The 20,123-nt window shown below is 40.1% G+C and overlaps 1 protein-coding gene across 5 annotated transcripts in view; it reads left to right on the top strand.

Moving 5' to 3' along the window:
- Positions 1 to 20,123, top strand: part of CHRM3 (cholinergic receptor muscarinic 3) — a 242,153-nt gene that overhangs the window by 15,631 nt on the left and 206,399 nt on the right. The window contains exon 1 of one of the 5 annotated variants that reach the window (XM_083606051.1): positions 15,246 to 15,318. The exons of the other annotated variants lie outside the window; for them this stretch is intronic. The gene's annotated coding sequence lies outside the window, so the exon portion shown is untranslated. Of the gene's footprint in view, positions 1 to 15,245; positions 15,319 to 20,123 lie in introns of those variants that run through there. 5 annotated transcript variants of the gene reach the window in all.

Raw genomic sequence — 20,123 nt, forward strand, 5'->3', positions numbered from 1 at the left:
AGTGTGCCTGTTCCTAGGTACTCTGGTACAATACAGATAGGCTTACCTAGGTTTCTTTTGGGAGACAGGAGTCAGTTGCCCCAGGTGCTGGTTCTGGAAATGCTGCCCAATAGGGTTCAGGGGTTGACATCAGTGAAGATAATGTATTTATCAGATGGCAACGGCAAGATAACAACTGGGTCCAGTATGGAATATGTCATGATTGCAGCCTGGGACTAGAGGAAGAGTGCACAGAGACCAAGGCACTGGCTCCAGTTTTGAAAACTTTTTATTAATTTTGGGTTCCATTCAACTAACTTTACTCAGAATAGACCCATGGAAATTACTGGAGCTAAGTTAATCATGGACATTGATTTCAGTGGGTCTTTTTCTGATTAAATGTTAATTGAACACAACACTTCCTTTATTCAAGACTTCTCAATCAAACAACACATTCATGCACACTGTGATGGAGTATGGTTACTAATTATGATTACTGTGTCTAACTAAGTGACCAGCTAAATAACATAGTGGTGTGGGTGGAACAGGATGAGGTGGAAGCTCCTTAGGGGCATAAGTTTTTACCCAAAGATGGCTAGACTCCGTAGTTCTAATACTCTCAGCTAAGTATTTGATTACATGGCACAGAATTTTCTGTATTTCAAGACTGACTTGGAAAGTTATGGGAATTGCAAGATCCTTGCATAATCTTCCAGACACGCCCCCCCCTCCCCCGGTCTGAATGCTTCAACGTCTCAGAATTGCAAGCCCTTTTCTGGCTATGTGACTCAACGGTCATAATCTTTGTCCTTATCAAAGTGCCTTTAGGACCAAGACAAATGGGCTATCCTGGAACATGTAGTTTCTTCTTCCAAAGAATATTGTTTTCCTTAAATCTGATGTTTTCCTTAAAATGAAGTCCTGTGTATAGCCACAAGCCACTGGAACTTGTTTCCTCTCTCCCTGTGGCAACCTTGTACAGTCCTCTTTCCAAAGATTCACTCATCCTTCTCTCATTCACACACATAAGTGATTACATGAAAAGCACTAATACTAGTAAGAGTAACATACAGTATACTCTAGTATAGTCCTGAAACCTCCAGACTAATTTTGCAAAATAATATTTGACTTACTACAGTGTGTAACAAATAGAACAACAGAAGATAGAAAGGTGACACTGAACTGGACCAATCCAGAATTGCATAGTGGATAGGACGGCTCCTTGTCTACTCAGTTTGTGTGGCAGCAGTGTCAAATGCATAATTGGCAACAAATAGAAGAACGAAAAGGTCCAGCAGGTGTATGGTCCATTAATTCTGGGTCAAAGCCTATTACCAAGACTTCTCTTTGCTTATGGTGATTAAAGGTTATGATGACCCGTCACATAGTGTACCAGGGTGTTTGCTCAGTGAGAAAAGGTGTAAATCTTTGAGTCCTTATGACTTTGTGGTTAAGCAGGTTAAAGTCGATGGCTCCCTTCCACTTTTGTATCCCAGGGCTCTACTGTCGTGGATGGAATTCAGAAGAAAGGTAAATAACATTGGCACAGTGCTAGGAAGGAAAACCAAGAAGAAAATAAAAGCTAGTAAACTTGGTGATTTGTCTGGATATAATCAACCCTGTCTTCTACAGTTTGGAACAGAAATATTTTAGGGTAACTAAGTTAAGCAAAGTTTAAACATGGCTGGCTGGCACTGAAAATCTTTTGTTTGTTAGTACAACACCAGATGTGTTGGAAACAAAAGGTGCTTATTCTACTGGTTTCTTCATATCTTATTTATAGAGGAAACAGTGCTGAGAATATTAGAAGTTAGACATCACAGAGTATATAGAAAGTATGCAGTGAACATTAATTTGATCAGTTTTATTAGAATACTGTGGAAGAAGGAACCTTTCTGATATTAGAAATTCCGATAACATTGACTGCTTGTTAGTGGGACATCTTAATTGGGGGTGGGGGTGGGAAACTGTATGCTTTGTATATGCTGACATGTTTATGAGTAGATGGCATGTGGTCCTGTTTCAGTGTGTATTCAGGCCTGGGTTTGGAACAGAAACAGACTTGGGCTGCTGGATGTATGACCTTTTTCAAGAGGACAGGGAGAGTGCAAATCCGTTGCTTTTTCTTTACAGTATTTCTCAGTGTCTTTCAGTACTGTCAGCTATGGTACTATGGAATCCTGCTGAATCATCTTTGTGGTTGGAAATTGGTTCCACTCCTGCTAACAGGGCCTGTTCCAGAAGGAAGGATTGCCACTTGGCCCCATGGCATTTGCACTATAGGGTCCTACAGGGCTCCATCTTGTCACATATACTATGAAACTACTAGGAGTCTAATTGGCTGGATTGAGAAGATGAGACTCAATCCCAACAAGATGGCTGCACATAGGTAGGTGGAATTTGAGTTTAATAATTAGGTAAATGGGCTTGTTTTTTGATAGGCTTGCATTCCCTTGTGGGTGCTCCTTAATTCAGTGCTGACGTTGGAAGAGCAAGTGGTTTAAGTGGCAAGGAGAAGCATCTCCAGCTGTTCCTGGAGAGGAGTAGCCTTGCCACAGTGATCCATGCACTGCTGACCTCACAGCCGGCTTGCTGTAATGTGCTCTGTGGGTGGCTGCCTTGAAGACTGTTGAGAAGCTGCAGCTACTGCAGAATGCTCTGACTCAGTGCTTAGTGCAGATCATAGAACACTGATCTTAAAAGAGCTGCACTGGCTGCCATTATGCTATTGAGCCAAATTCTAGATGCTAGTTCATGAAAAGTTCATCCTTAGCAAAAAACTAACATTCCGAATGTTACAAGCTGCTGTGCTCAAGCATGATGCCTTGATGCCCAACCGTGGGTTTATAGACTCAATCATGCAGACTGCCATAGCAAAGAGAAGTACAAAGCAGCCTGGAAAAATGTGTTAAAAGAGGACTGAGGGTGAAGAATGAAAATGGCATTGGGGGAAACAAGCACTTTCTTGATACTTGAGAATGTTATGCTCTGTTTTCAGAGTTTGTTTTTTAGATATTCACTGAGTTGCTATGGCTAGTGTTAGATTTAGCTGTGCAGGAAGCCAAGGTTAAAATCCCATGAAGCTTTTTAATGTCAGTATGTTTAAACTTAATGTTAAGAGCAATAGTAATAAAAATTACTTAAATACATTAGGAGCAAAAAACAACAACAAACCAGCTAGGGAAGTGGTCAAGGGAGTCAAAGATGTGCTAAAGGAAGAAAAAGAAATTGTAGAGAAGATGAATCCCTTGCAGCTGTCTTCACTTCAGAAAATATCATACAGATCCCTGTGTTTAAGCTAACTTATCCAATGAGTCTGAGGAACTGACACAAATAGTGGCAAATAGAGAAAAAGTTATGGGCTTTACTGACAAATTGAAAACTAACAAATCAGCAGGTAAACGTAGTACCCAGCTGTGACAATGCTTATTTTTACAAGTGCACCTATTTCCAGTTGCTGAATGCTGGGTGTATGTTTGAAAAACTTAAATCAAGCTTTTGTTTTGTTCTAATATGGAGGTTTTGCACAAGACAATTCTTGCACAAAACCTCAGTCTTCTAGGGTTGCCATATGTCCTCGTTTTGCAGGACATGTCCTCTTTTTCATGGTTGTGTAAAATGAGATTCATCATAGCGATCCATCGTTAAAAGTAGAAGTCGGCAAATGTGTCCTCTTTTTTGCTCTTCAAACCAGCAGCTAAAACTGATAGTGCACTTGCATATTATAAATGAAGCTTTCTTTCTTTTTTAATATTGTGGTTTGCACAATAGCATTCTTGTGCAAAGCTTCCTGGAAGCAAACAGCACTGTCTGAGTTACCTGTAATTGACTAGAATATTGTCCATTTAGTATTTGAATGGGAGCAAAAAGAATCTTTTTTAAATATTTGCAAATGCTTTTGTGACATCATGGATTATTTAGAAAACCTTCCTCTGTTGAAAGTGGGGACCATACTGGGAAAGGGAGAGAGGAAAGCAGTCAGACAGACTTCCCTGGGTGGCTTTCTAGCAACCAATCCAAGGAGAATCTTCTGCAGGAATCTGCTTTCCTCTCAGAAAGGGGCAAGTTGTATATTTTTGTGAGAATATCCCTCCACCAAAATATAAACCCCTCCTTTTGCCCACTGTGAAATACATTGTAATATTTGTTGCACACTTTCTAGGGATGTATATATTTAAAGGGGGGTGTGCATTAGTAAAGAAATATCTACTGCACACATGTCCAGTTGAAAAAAATGGTGTTGTGATTGTGAATGGGAGGACTCTTTCTAACCCTGATCTTCTTAAGCATATTTTAACAGCCACACAGCACTGAATGGTGCTTGTAGTGATGTTTTTCTATCACCTTATCTAGTTCATATGCCCTGTACTACTTTATTTGGTAATCGTTTAAGGATTAGAGTGCCATCTGTTAATTTGCCATTCTAACAAAATCCCTTTCTCTTCCTCCTGCAACAAATATAGTACTAAGAATTCTGGTAGCGTGCTTGCATTGGAACCCCCACATTAGCAGATGTTTGATTCCCTCCCCCCACTTCTCACTTGGAATAGTCACATCTGCAACTCTTAATGCTATGCATGGAAATGTTAAATGGGGATTCTGCATCCCTTAAAATGATTAGAATAAATCATGCTGCACAAATCTACTTACTTAGCACAGGTAGTTGTAATGTCAGGGGAAAAAAATGATCAAAATATGCCTTAAGGGCCCCATTTTTATGAGGTATGTAAAATTTTGCATGCTTTATCAGAGCTCATAGTAATGGGAAAAGATCAACTGAAAGCGATATTCAGTTCTTTTATAGCCATTTGATTCCTGCCCAACTTGTCTAGGAAATTCACAAACTGTATACAGTATTTCTTTCTTTAGCACCATTGAATGAACGCAATAAGACACATCTTCTAAGTAAAGTTGGACTCTAAGATGATCAATCCATCTTACAGTAAATCCACTGAAATCAGTGTACTTAAGTATATTGCTTTCAATGGATCTACTCCATTGTCTTTTCTCACAATTTTCCCATTCTCAGATAAGCAGAGCTGTGCTTTCTATGCTCCTTAAAGATGGGAAAATTTGTTTAACTTGTTTATTAGTGTGTGTGTGTATATATATATATATATATATATATATATATATATATATATAACACCTCTAATCCCCATATATTTGTTAGGGGGGAAAATAATGTTTTTATTGTTCTTCAAAATTATTATCTTTGGCACTAACTTAATTAGTGCTGTCATATATAGTGATTATACAGAACTGACAAATGCTTTCTATACTATTTATGTCATTTAAAACAAAAAGTAACCAGTCTTTCTGCCTATTCCTGCTCCCAACCTAAACCAGGTAAACAACCCAGAAGAAAAGTTGACTAAAACTTAACAGTAGCTTAGACAACAAAGTTCAGCAGAGTAAGCAACACTAACAAAATATTTGAACAGTATCTAAAGCAAGTGAACCATGGAGGGCAAACACTTCAAGCAGCCATGCACAAGAGACAGTGAATCAACAATAGTATTCTGGGCACTTGGGCATCAAAAATAGAGGGCACTTTAGTAGCAGCCTTTAACTGTAGCAGCAATGCGTATAGTTAGTATGTATTTCTCACTTGTTTTCATTGAAGTGGTAAACCAGCATTTGGGCCACTTCAGACTGCAGGTTGGGAGACCACCATATCCCCTCCCCCCCCGGTCAACATATTGAGGTAAAACATTTTTGCATGGAGGATCATTTTGTGATAGGAGCACTGTGGGGGGGGGTGAGTTCTGGGGGGCCAGCCCCCCCTGAAATTTTCAGTAAAGGAGCTGGGGCCCTTAAAGTCCTCGGCGGCCAGGCACACACACTGCCGGGCATGCTCACATCACACAAGCAAGCCAGAGGACGTCTGCCCGTCCTGTGGAGTAGGCACTTTTGAGTGTTTAGAAAGCAGGAGGAGATCACAAGTAAGGTTGTATTGGGATACAAAAGCAGAGAAATGGAAGGATATGCAAGGCCATGGAGGGCTTTGAATGTAAGGAGTAGATCTTTGTGGATCTGGAAACTGACTAGTAGCCAGCACATGAATTTAAGGAGGTGTGTCAGGTGACCAGAGCAACTTCTGGTTATCCACTCATCAATCAACGTTGTCGTGTCACCTGTTGACTACACATGCTGAAAGGCACAGGTTGTCAGGCTGCCACATCTGCTTGCATTGATTTTTTTTAATCAAACGCCAGAGGCTAGGCCCCGTTGCAGGCATTAGCCCTGGTGAAATTGCTCCAGTTACACTGTTGTTTATCTGGCCTTCCTTCTGAGTAAACTAGGCTCTAGGTTTAAGGCTGAATGCAAGGTTGTTAATGCCCACCAACTTGGTATTTGTAGTGGTTGGGGAGTTAAATGCTGTATTTGAATCACAGTTATAATGATGCTTTCAGCTGATTGCAGAATAGTAATGTTTGGCAAAACTAAAGGGCCCTAATATGGAAAGGTATGTATAAAGGGGTGGGGGAGGGAAGAGTAGAAGTGTTTTGTTTGATTATATGCTGGCGTTATGGAGCATAAAGTGAAACTTGGAATTATATTCTAGAGGTCACCTGTACATATCCTTTATTAAATTCCTGCTGTAGAATTGATCTAATTTGGGAATGATTTCTTGGCCTATAAGTCACCCCTACCAGAGATCGTTTATCCCTGCAGCTCACAAATATATAATCTTCACAGCAAATATTTTGCTTCCTAAACTGTTTTCAAATAACTATCATATACTCTTCAGATATTGTTAATGATTTCTTAGTCGGGTGCTGTCAGACATTTGTGGTGGTTGCTCGTGAGTAACCAGGCAGGACTCCGACCTGTCTTTTACAGGTTTTATTGGTGCAAACTATTTACAGTGCAGGAACACAAAGTTCATGTCCGTCTTAGTCACTTGCAGAATCCAGGAGTGGCACCTTCTGGCTTCTCCCCCAACATAAGAACTTAGACACCCCAAATCTCCGCCTCCCCTCCTTGCGTTTCACCCCTTTGCACAAGCTGGGCAACGGAAGTTGCATGTTTGCCTCCTGGCCAGCTGGGCTATGTGAGGCGCTTGGGCTCTCCGCAGCATCTTTGAGCCCTCTCCTCACTTGCCTGGCCCCTTCCCTCTCTACTCCACTGGAGGTGTGGCTTTCCCCACCGCTGGTCAAGGAGCTGCTCCTCAGAAGCCTCGGAGGCTCTCTGCATTCCCTTTGCCTCCCTCCCCTGTTCCGATGGCAGTCCCCTAACAGGTCCTTTGGCTCCACCCATTGCTTCACACCACAGAGTGCTATATTATCATAATGGCGCACCACGTGGTAGCAAAGGGTGGATTTTTTTTTTTAACCAAGCCCAACTATGTTTGGACGAGAATGAAAAGAGGGAGGGAGGCGAAAACAGCGTTAGGGACCTGCTTCAGTCTGGCTTCCCAACCTCCAACAGGGTCACCTGACACCAACAGCACTGTAGGAAGGACATTGGGTGCTGTTTCCTGCTTTTTTGGCATGTTGTTAGTCACCTTGAGAGATCAAAAGTTAAACTGTAGCATATAAACTATATCCTGTTCAGACTGTTGACTGGTTAATTGTAAACAGGTAACTGAGAAGACTCCCACTCTCCCCCTTACTAACTGAAAGTTTGAGGATATACAGCTTAAACTCTCAGGAAAACATTAATGTACTCAACCAATGTTATTTTGGAACATAGGGGTTTCCGAATCTGAAAGATGAAATTATAGTAATAAATTAGTGCTTCTGCTTTGAGCCTCCCACAAGATGATGAAACAAAATAGACCATTTTTTATTTATATTTAAATAATTACTTATCCTGCTCTTCCCAGTTCTATGCCCTTCAGACAAATGAAAGTTTTAAAAATTGGGTATGAACAGGCCAGGGTTTGAAATTCTAAATTTATAGCATGGAGAGTTCAGAACATTTTGTTTTATGTACTGCAATCTGCCTACTTTCCCACCCGTTTCATCTTCATTCTTTCAAGGGAGAGTAATTGGGTTAAAAAGGTTACTGTCCCTGCTTATCCACTATGGCAGAACCTTTATTCATTAGAACAGAGAAATGGTTAATATGATTAATGGAAGGGCCAACAGTTTTGATACTAGTACCTATTGCCTTACTTAATGTGAGTATGCCATTTGTAACAGCAGACCTAGCTACAGAACTCATCAAAAGTTTTATCTATTTGAAGTACAAAAAAAGCTAGATATAGTCCAGGGTTCATGCCTTCCCCTTTTTCTTGCACTATGCTTGGCACTTTTGCCATTATATCTTATACCAGCAATTTCTGTATTAGCACCAAACATTAATATGCCTGATTTACAAGTAAGACAAAGAGCTATTTCCCATGGTACTGTAGTATGAGAGGTATGAGCTAGTGAATAAGTGGTGTTCTCTGTAATGAAAATCCATTTTCACTTGTCAATTGCTGCTGGAAGTGGTAAAGACAAGGATGGTTCTTGTATGTTGCAGGGAAGATTGTGGATTTGCATATTATATGGATTTATTGCTTCTAAAATCGTGGCTCAATGATTCCAGCAGATATTATTTATTTATTTTTATTAAATTTGCATACTGCCCTTTCGAAGATCCCGGGTAATTCACAACAGAAAAATACAAAATGAGAATAAGAACAACAGCAACACAAACCAAAAAATCCCCTTCTACGAACACATTTTAAAATCCATAAAATTTTAATCAGCCAAATGCCTAGTTAAAGAGAAACATTTTTGCCTGGTGCCTAAAGATATGTAATGAAGGCGCCAGGCTAGCCTCTTTGGGGAGCGCATTCCACAAATGGGGAGCCCAACTCCAGAAAGGCCTGTTCTTGTGCTTCCACCCTCTGGACCTCTCGTAAAGGAGGCAAACAAAGAAGGGCCTTAGATGATGATCACAGGGTCCCAGTCAGTTCATATGGAGTGGTCCTTGAGGTATTGTGGTTCTGAGCTGTAGAGGTTAAAGTCAGCACTTAGAATTGGGCCCAGAAACTAATTTACAACCTGTGCAGTTGGGCCAGGATCAGTGTAATAGGCTCAAACCATCTTTCCCTGGTGAGCAACCTGGCTGCCAAATTCTGCAGCAGCTGAAGTTCCCAAATGATCTTCAGAGGCAGCCCTATGTATGTGTTGCAGTAATCTAACCCAGAGGTTATCAGAGCATAGACAATAGGCTATCCCTTTTCAGACAGGGGTGCAGGTAGACCACCAGCCAAAGCTGATGGAAAGCATTCTGCACCACTGAGGGCACCTGGGCCTCAAGCGGCAGCAAAGAATCAAGCAGTACCCCAAAACTATGTGACCACTCCTTCAGATGGAGTGTAATGCCATCATGAGCAGGCAACCTTCCATCCATCAGGTCTAGGGAACCACCCACTAACAATGCCTCTGTCTTATCTGGATTTAACTTCAGTTTGTTGACTCTTATCCAGTGCATTGTTGAGACAATGGTCCAGCTCATCCCCTGCCATCCCCATAGATGTAAAGGAGAAGCAGAGCTGTGTGTCATTGGCATATTGTTGACAATGTACTCCAAATCTTTAGTTACCCCACTCAGTGGCTTTATGTACATGTTAAACAGCATAGGGTACCCCGAGGAGCCCCACAATGAAGGTTCCATGGAGCTGAAGAGTACTCTCCCTCTGAAATGACCACAAAGGTGTGCCACCCAGCCCTAACTCATACAGTCTCTCCAGAAGGATACTATGGTTGATGTTATCAAAAGCCACTGAGAGGTTGATGAGAATTATTAACAAGGAGACATTTCCCCTGTCTCTCTCCTGACAGAGGTAATCATACAGGGCAACTAAAGGAAACCAATTGGAATGGTAAAAAGAAGCTGCTATACCCTCAAAAGTTTGTGTCAGCTTGAGATCTTACATATATTTCTGTTGTCTAAAAAAAAAAAAACACCTGGTGTAGACTGGCAAGTGTGTTGAATATCTTTATTTTGTGACTGCTGTTCTGGCAGTGTTTTGTTGTGTTCCACTCCTTGGAAACTGTATATGACTAGTTCGGGAAGGGGTAGGGTTGTTTTGTCGGTCTTTAGCTGTGATGGTCTTTGTCTATCAGCTATATTTGTCTTGCTTTGCTTGAATTTCAATAGAGCAGGGCTGGGGAAACTTTTTCAGCATGAAGGCTGCCTTCCTTTCTAGGCAACCTTTGGGAAGCCACACGCCAATGGTGGGTGGGGCCTGATGTGAAAGTGAGCAGAGCAATGAATGTAGATTTTACATTTGCAGAGTAGGCTAGACACACTCATGCATCCATTGCTATTCTCCACGCAGATGAACAAGAATTAAAGGACACATTCCAGCCAGAAAAAAAAAAAATCCCCAAACAGTGAAGTGGTACCAGACATATGTGTGGCCTGGAGTGAGTTCTGTAGGCCAGATAGAGAGTATCACATTCAGCCCCGTTGCCTTGAGTTCCCCGCTGGTGCAGAGTGTGGAAAGGCCATGAAGGCTTATTTCCCTGTATTTTCAATGGTTTGGCTGATGCTGAGTTCCTGCTATCAGTCTAGGTCTGATGGGACTCTACTGCTGAGTAAATAGAACCATTAATGTATTTTTCAAAATGAATAAATACAGATCATGCAGTGAAATTTGGTATAGTACATGCAGTACAGTTGTGGAATTTTAGAGCAAATAATTTATCCTATAACCTGCCCACTGTCCTATTATATAGTCCTTCATTAAAACAGAAAACTATGAATTATCTCTGGAAAGGCTGATGATACTAATTGAGGGAAGGTGAGTCATTAGGTTAATAAATCATGTGAAACATTAGTAGCTGGGTTCTCAAACTGCAAAACCGTATTTGTAGACAACCGTTGCAAGATATACGGTAACTTTTCAGAGAAAATTCTGCCATGTGTAGACTTGCAGGATTGCGAGTGGGTTGTTTCTTGCATTCCCACTTCTGATTTTGTTATTCTGCTTAGCCCTGGCTTCCCAGAAGTCCAGCATGGAGGTCTGAGAGGTATCATAGGAGCATAGGAAGCTGCCTTGTTCCAAGTCAGACCATTGGTCCATCTAGCAGCAGCTCTCCAAGATTTCAGACAGGAGTGTCTCCCAACCCTACCTGGAGATGCTGGGGATTGAACTCGGGATCTTCTGTATGTAAAGCAGATGCTCTTTCCCTAGTCGTCTTAGACTACTGGCTGATAGAGCATTGATTATGTAAGCTCCATCTCATTTTAAACAAATTACATAATTCTGTGCATGTACTTTTATTATTAAAATGAGCTCATTAATTACCATCTTGTGTTGCACTCCCTTATTGTCAGTGGAAGATATTAGTAAATAGGGTTTAAAAGGGCCTAGACCAGGTTTCCTCAAACTCGGCCCTCCAGATGTTTTTGGCCTATAACTCCCATGATCCCTAACTAGCAGGACCAGTGGTAAGGGATGATGGGAACTGTAGTCTCAAAACATGTGGGAGGGCCGAGTTTGAGGAAGCCTGGCCTAGACTATAGCAGTGGTTTCCAGAAAGCTAACATATTTACAGTACATGAGTGTTTTGCTGGCATGTTTTATTAGTGCTATTTGTTGGTATTTTATTGTTGATTTTATGGTGATTTTATGCTTCAGCTTTTGTAAGCACATGTATAATAAAAATATAATTTTTAAAAGTCTGCCTGGTTAATCGAGGGCACGTTTTCAGCTGGCTAAAAGGCTTGTAGCATGCTAACCATTAAGCATTGCAACTCTAAATAACAAGGACTAATCCACCAGCTTTAGCACTGACATCCCAAATCAAAACAGTTAAGAGTCTGGGGCTCTGCAACTAACCCCATTTACCTGGAAGTAAGCTCCACTGAATTAAATAGAATTTACCTTTGAGTAGACATCATTAGGATTGCAGCCTAAATGGTCAAGCTCACAAATTATCTGCATTTTTCTTAAGTATCTGTAAGATTAATAACTTAGTGTTCAGTACCACTTGTGATGTGCCAAATATTTGCGAGGTTCAAACTGTGCTGCAAAAGGTACCAGGAAGAGAGGAGAACACATCAAGTACCTGCCAAAAGGTTTAATTCAAGCCCAACGTATTTCAGAATAATAATAATAATAATAATATTTTATTTGTACCCCACTCATCTGACTGCCCCAGCCACTCTTCAGGGACATTTATAAATAAATAAAAATGTACAGATAACAAGTAATGTGGCTCAGTTTTTCAGTTACAATCTCTTACTGTCTTACTATGTATCTTATTCTATTATCACATTTCCTCTGCCCATATATATATAAAATGTGTGTGTGTATTCTTTCCTGCTTTATTTTTGTGCTGCAAAAGTTGCAATTACTTTTTGTGTTTGAAGTTGTTGGCGGAAAATCTGTCAACTTTCCATCATGCCCGTTTGTAGCTCTCATCTGTTGCCTGTGGTAAGAGAGGTGGAGGGAGGGATCTCAATTTCTGAGACAACTGGGATGGACATGTAAATATGCATCTTTGTTGAAGCCAGAACAACATTTGCATGCGGATGTTGTTCCTGCGCATCTCATTACTTTTAATGGGCTGTGCTTTTGGATGCCTCTCCAGACCTGAGGGACCATTGGCCTTTTCATTTCAGCAGTAGGGATGCATTTGCTGAATTCATGAGCTTTTGCTGTGTTACAAACAATTTGTCACCCTTTTACCACGGAGTGCAAAAACTTGCCGGAAGGGGGCAGGATCATTTTTCACAAGGTAAAAATGTTTACGCACACGCAACATTCAGTGTCACACTGGTGTCCTACCACAATCTGGAGAACCAATAGCAAATTTTCAATCATTTCCCTGTATGCTTGGCATCCAACATTGTTCTTGCAAACCAAAGTTCATGGGCCAGTGATCATGTATTGTGATCACTCTAAATATAGAAAACATTAATCAGATGTCAAAATTGACTTGAAAATAATTGCGTTTGAAAAGCATTGGCACTGACTGAAAGACTCATAAGGAGAGTTCTGCTTACACAGGGCTTTCCTGTCTCCTTCACACTATAGCCTATTGTACCTATTGTAAAGCCTTTCTGGTATGTTAATTAATTTTCTAAAGTTTATTAGGGAACTTAAGTGACTTTTAAAAACATGAGCTGGTAAGGACACACAGTCTCACTCTGCTTAAGGGTAGGGATGGCCCTTAACAAATTCAAGGCAGGAGACGCTTGTTGCAGACTAGTCATCTAGAAAGGCACTGAGAGTTCCTTGCTGAACAGAATGATTCAACATTTCCCCCCATGCAACATTTCTACCCCTTCTCATGAGATGGCCAAAGTATTGGAGCCTCAGCTTCAGGATCTGTCCTTCCAGTGAGCATTCAGGGTTGATTTTCTTATGAATGGATAGGTTTGATCTTCTTGCAGTCCATGGGACTCTCAAGAGGCTCCTCCAGCACCATAATTCTAAAGCATCAATTCTTCGGCAATCAGCCTTCTTTATGGTCCAGCTGTCACTTCCATACATCACTACTGGGAAAACCATGGCTTTAACTATACGGACCTTTGTTGGCAAGGTAATGTCTCTGTCTCTGTTAGCCCATTGCTGAAACTGTTGTATAGTAAACAGGTGCCCAGTCTTGTAGCCTTTGAAGTACAGAAGAGGATTGCTTGATTTTATACCCTCCACTCCCTAATACATTAATTTGTAGACTATATATTGTGAAAACAGGCATATGCAAACTAATTTTGCATGAACTTAGATATTTAAGATTCCATACTGAGCCTAATTTTACCAGGGAGTTCACCCCATCGGATACTATGGGAGTTAACTTCTGAGTAAACATTGATAGTAATTCACTGTTAAAGTGTGGGATTTAAAAAGGAAAAGTTTGATTTAAAATAGCTTATAAAGTAACATAGGAAATAGTATTGAATCGTTTTTAGTAGAAATAAAACACCACAACTGGGTGCTTGCTGAATGCATATTGGATTTTTACACAAGGGTTCTGTTTGTTATAACTGTTCGTTACCATAGAAGTACAAACTGAAAGGTAGCAATGATGAGTTAGTGCAATATATTATATTAAATAAACTTGTCCTGTTAGCAGTGCATGCAAGTCTTTATTTACATTACAGTAAGCTGTTTTCTGCTGTATTATAATTCTGCTGTACAAATAAATTAAGGCAGCTTGTGACAGCTTGATTTACGTTCTCTGCAAAAACTGAAAAGCTTTTTCTCTCATAGATGGGTGGGCTTCCTTTTTTAAAAAAAATATATTGTGGTGTGGGCAGCATCAATCCTATCATCTGAAAAAGAAAGCAAATGAAAGGCTGAGTTATCTTGTTGTCACTGCATTGAAAGGAAGAACAAATATCAAATATTATTTTTAGAATCCAAAGGTATAGCAAACAGTTCTGAATTACCTTTCTTTCTTTTTATAAAAAAGAGAGAATGAATTAATAGATGTGTTTCCACAGCACAGAATGCTACTTGGTTTTAGGTTTAGGGGTTTTTTTTTAGCTCATGTTTCCTTTTGCTATTCCATTATTGGGGTATGTTGATACGTTTTGCCTCACCTGAAAGGCTTTGGATTTACGTAGATGAATTTGAGGCCCTCTCCGACTTATAGCTGCACCTTTTGACATTTGAATATATCATGAACATGTATGTGAAACTTCCTTTATTTACTTAATTAATTAATTTACTTAATTCACATGTAGCATGAAGCCAAACCATGGTTAGTGCAAATGTGTGGGTTACCTTGAGGAGATAGATCATGACCCCTTCATTCTTCCTTTGGTCTGCTGCTGCTGCACTCCTGTGAATTGAGCAGTGATTTGGCTTTGTGTGTCTATTAGACCCAGGCTTGTAGTTTGTCTCCTTCAGACATAAGCTGCAAAACAATAGCATATTTCTCCTAAAATGTAAGTTTCTTAATATAATTTACATTTGCTTATTGTTTTCACTAATACATGCATTTGTATGCAGACTTTAACCCCAGTTTATGCATTTTTGAATATATTACTTGGCCGTAGAACTGCAATATTTGGAGAAGTGACAATTTCAAAGGATAGCTGTGCTTCTGTTTGCATACTTTTTCAGACAGTGTGAATTAGCTAAGTTCTTTCCTTTGTGGAAATTACTCCTCCTGAAGCTGTTACATGGCCCCAAAGCTGCTGTTCAATAAAGGGGGGAGGGGGAGAGAAAGAGAACATACAAGAGGTAAAATAGCATAAGAGGAAAGAGTTAAAAAAAGAAGGAAAAATTGAAGCTTGAGATGCAAGGACATGGTTAAAGACATGTCTAATTTGATCCTTTGCTGTCTTTACAGCAACAGACTGACACTGCTACTACTTTGGAAGTTTCAATAATGCTTTCCATCAATTTCTCTGGAACAGATGTTAGTCTTACAAGTATGTAATATTCTTTTTTTTTTAAATGACTATTACATTAATATTCATCTCAACTCCTTTTATCACAATTTGACTTGCTCTCTTTTCCCAGCAGTTCAGGCATGGGTATCTGTCCAAGAGCTGATGGAAGTAATTCGTTCTTGTCTGCTAATTACCCCATCCTCCCTTGCTTGTTCATTGTCTAAATGACCTGCCAGTTTCCCTAGATTACTTCCTGTTTCTGATCAGGAGGACTGTCTTCAAATTTAAGAGTTGGGGGTGTCAGGTGCTGCTGTCCCCCTTGCTTTTTGTGCATTTCAAGAAATTTATGTTTAATGTTTTTCAGCATTATTTTCAGATCTGGTTTTATCATCAATTTGTGTGTTTTGGGTAGGGGGCGGGATGGGACACACTAGCAAACTTGCAACCAGCTTTTTCTTTTCATTACAGGCTTTCATTCCTTAAATGAAAACTGTAGTGGAACAACTTAAAAGACTGTTTTTTAAAAATCCTAGGTAGGGTACACCAGTTCTCTAGGTGGGGCAGCACACTCGTGACCTCGATCTGGCTGCAGCCCTGATCTCATACCATATCCTAGGCACTGCCTGGGATTAGGTCCAGGGTTACCTCCCCTTTAATAAGCTCCATAACTAGCTGTTCCACAGCCAGCCATTTATCATTTCTGGAAACTGTCTCTTTGTCGCAGTCTAAATGTGCACTTATCCAAAGTCATGCTTTACTCATCCTGTAACAAGCTGAATGCGAGTAAACTTCCAGTTCTAGTTTTTGTTTTTAAATTGTCTACTATGCCATTCAACAATCCCTCCAAAGCAGCTTAAAGCAATTTAAAAACTGCTGTTTTATTGATCTTATGCTGCCTCATGTGGTTTCATGCTAGTTTTATGCTAATTTCTGTTCTGGTGCAGTTTTTGCCTTGATTTAATTGGTATTTTATTTATTTAAATTTATGATCTGCCCAGAGAACATAAATGCTGTAAAAAGATAATGTATAATAAAATCACAGCAATAAAATACAGTTAATAATAAATATATAATAAAAGTTAATTTATTGTAGTTTAAACAACATTATTGAATTAAATAAAATTTACCGCTCCTGTACATTCTAAGTCTAGGTGATAGGTGCCAAAATTATCAGTGTGATGTCTCTCAGAGGGTCTAATGACAGAAAGGATGTGTCTGAGCCTCAAAGTGTGTCCATTTCAAGGGGATTTACATCTAAATAAGTGTGTTTAGGATTAGTCTTTAATAAACTGACAAATAATTGCTATAAAACAAACAACAAAATAAAAACACACAACAAATCTCTGGATATAATAAGTGGTTTATCCCTTCAGAAACCCAGAGGAACAATGAGAATCAATGGGAAGCTTCCCTGGGTCCCCATGGTTCCTCTGGGTTTCTGAAGGGATAAACCACTTATTATATCCAGAGATTTGTTGTGTGTTTTCATTTTGTTACGTTTGCAGCTCATGATTTGCTGGAGGAGACAAAACTACGAGCCTGGGTTTGAAGCCAAGCAGAAGGACCAAGGAGGGAGCCTGGCAGCTGCAAACTCTTGTCAGAACTTTCACACCGGTGTGTTTTTGCTACCCCATAGTTTGGTTTAGTTTTATGTATAAACTGGGCTCTTAGAATAGCATGGCCTCATAAAAATGAACATGATGTTTGAATGGAATGTTTGAAAATCCTCCGCCCTTGGAACATTTGAAAAGCCTCAATTCCTACTGAGTTAATGGAAAGATAAGCATCCATCATACTTTAAAGGCATTCTGAGTGCCTTTCAGCTGAGAATCCTCCTGCTGTAGTGGGAATCATCTGGCAAAGACCCTTGCGCTGCATTGTCCCCCATGATCTGCTTCATTTACCAGGGATGTACAAGATATGAACCCCATAAACTAAAGTTAGAATACAAGGGTCTAGCTAATTCAATTACATGATCATAGAATCGAGTTGGAAGGGACCCTGAGGGTCATCTAGTCCAACCCCTGCAATGCAGGAATCTCAGCTAAAGCATCCATGACAGATGGCCTCTCTGTTTAAACCTCTGTTTAAATTGTCAGTGAGACAACTGAAACCACGAGTTGTTCCCTCCAGCTGCTTCCCTCCTGTAGTTTTTGCCCTTTAGCAGGTTTCTGGAGCACCACCTCAGTTTTCAGTGCCTCAGTGAAGCTATTATCCCCAGTGCCAGCTGCTCTTTTGTCATTCATATTGTTTTATCCCTCCCACTCAAGATCTAGTTTAAAGATTCTCAAGACTCTTGGCAAACACATTCTTGCCAACTGCTGTGAGGTACAGCCCATCTCTCGCCAGAAGTCCTATCTCAAGGAAGCAGAGATCATGATCCAAGAAGCAAAATCTTTCCTGATGACACCACCTGTTCAGCCAGTGGTTTACCTCAAGGAATGGCTTGGGATGATGCCGTAACTGAGAACATATTTCAGATACTAAAGCACTTTTCAATGCAACGTCTGGTCTTCTAGGTGCTGTATAGATTTCTCAAAACAATTATATTACATCAATCCTAAAGTGGAATAATCCATTTTTCTATAGTTTTGCTCAACACATTTCATAACAGGCTGATGGATTATGAAGTCATATTCTTCTTTTTTTTAAAAAAAAAAAAATTATTAACTGGCCAATCACATCAAATTAAATCACATCACATAAATTCCAAATTACAAAGTCAAATTTTTAAATTTTGTTGGGGGAACCCATACTTCAAGATCCAAAGGGGGATTCAGATCATCTTCTTATTACTGCGTTAATGTCCAAATCAGTCCCAATCAGTCCAAACAAAATTCATAATTCTATCCAGTCTTATCTTAGTGTTTCCACATCATATCTTGTTCATATAATTTCTATTTTTCCTTTACGATCTCTTCTGTTAGTCTCCTTAAGCTGATAAGCAAAATAATAATCCTGTGTGGATTTCCGTTCCTCCACTAAGTCCAGATGGTTTCCATATATCTCCTTCGTAGATAACACCGCTCTTTCCATCATAAATTTGGCATTTGTCGCTCTTAAGTCCCACCGAGAAGTTGATCCACGATATGTAAACAACTCTACTTCTCTCTTTCTCCTCCCAGACCCAAGAGCTCCAACAATGCCTCCCAAAATGGCGACGGCATTTTTAACTGCGTCATTCCAAAACTCTTAGCTTTCCAGCTTCATCTTGAAACATTGCTTTGGTTTGAAAGTTTATCTCCACACAGCCTTAAATCCGCAGCTTAAGTCCTTAGTTTCTGACTCATTAGGGGAGGGGATTCTTGTTAAATCATATAAGAAAAAGGAAGGCAGGTTTTTTTCCCCCTCCCCCCTCAGTCATTTGTCATACCGTATCTTGACGTATCTTCTCATATTTTATTATTGTCTTGTTATCAGAGATCTCTTCTGTCAGCAGTCTTTACTCCCCTTTTTCCTTGAAGCATGTGCAATTTATCTCGTCCAAATTGTTTCTTTTGAAGATGCTTGCAACTAGCGGTGCGAATCAGGGACGGCGTCCAGGAGTGCCGGAATCCCACAGGAGGGCTTTGTGCCTAGTGCCCCCACCCCCACAAATTCGGGGGTGGTATAGGGCACAGCAGGCAAGGGCCGTCCCCCCCACAATCCTGGGGGGGGGGGTTAAGGAGGCTAATTACCCCCATCATAGCCTCCAAATTACCTCGTGTGGGTCGGAGAGATGTTATTGTCAGCCATCTTCCGATGCGCCACCTAGTGGCCCCATGAAGTCATATTCTTCTCACTTGCACACAAAAATCTGTTTATTACCAAGATACCGGTAACACAGAAGCACATATTTCGCAACATTGATTTTTGTTGTTGTTCAAAGAAAAAAATCAATGATGCAGTGTTGTATATAAGCTCAGTCTAAGTGTGTGTTGACCCATACCCTCTTGCAATATATTTTCAACTTCCTCTTTTAATTTTGAGGTCTTTTGTAGATTCTTATTGCTTCCATGAAAAGTCTCATTTGCTGTTCTAATGACAGAGAACAGAGAGAGAGAGAGTGAATGCCATGTAGAAATTATGTTTTTGGTTGAGAAAGGAGTGGAACTACACATAGCAGTATGAGATTCACCCTCTGCCACAAATGTTGCTGCTGAGTAATTGGTCCCTGAGCTGAAACATTTACCCCAGTCTCTCCTTGTGAATAGAAGTTTAAGAATGTCTTTCTTCAGTGTGCTCTGAGAAGGACAGCTGTAACATGTTCTAAAAGAGTTCCAGGGGGCCTGGATCCTATTGAATTTCAGTAGTGTCTCAGAATTCTTAGAAAAACCCTGTCTGTGGCAAGGTACAAAGCCAAAAAAATAATACAATCTAGCCCCTGGCAATTAAAGATGCATGCATTAGATGCTGGGACTTACTGCTTTAGGGCCATTTTTAATTCTACCATTTCCCAAAGGCCCAGACAGGGTGTGCTAAGGGAAATAAACAATTTCATGTGCAGTCCTAAATGCACTGATCAGGGAGTAAATCTCATTGAACTTTGTACAAGTTGCTTTTGAGTTGACATGCATAGGATTGCCTTGAAAAATATAAATACAGATTTACTCCATGTGTGCTTAACACAGGCTTTTGAATGCCAGTTTAAAGAAGAGAGTCTTAACCACTTCATAATACTGCAAGCAACATATGATACTTGGACTAATGCTTCTGGCCCACTTATTATAAGCAAGATGTTTTTGAGCACCACTATATCTGAACAGGTTAAAATAGGAATCATAGCTGCTTCACTTGTGAGAATTTGTTTTTATCTTGGGGTTAGGGTTAAATTTATTTTGGTCACCTTTTGTCAAAATAGTCAA

The sequence above is a fragment of the Podarcis filfolensis genome, assembly GCF_964270895.1.
Source record: "Podarcis filfolensis genome assembly, chromosome: 3".
Lineage (NCBI taxonomy): Eukaryota > Metazoa > Chordata > Lepidosauria > Squamata > Lacertidae > Podarcis > Podarcis filfolensis.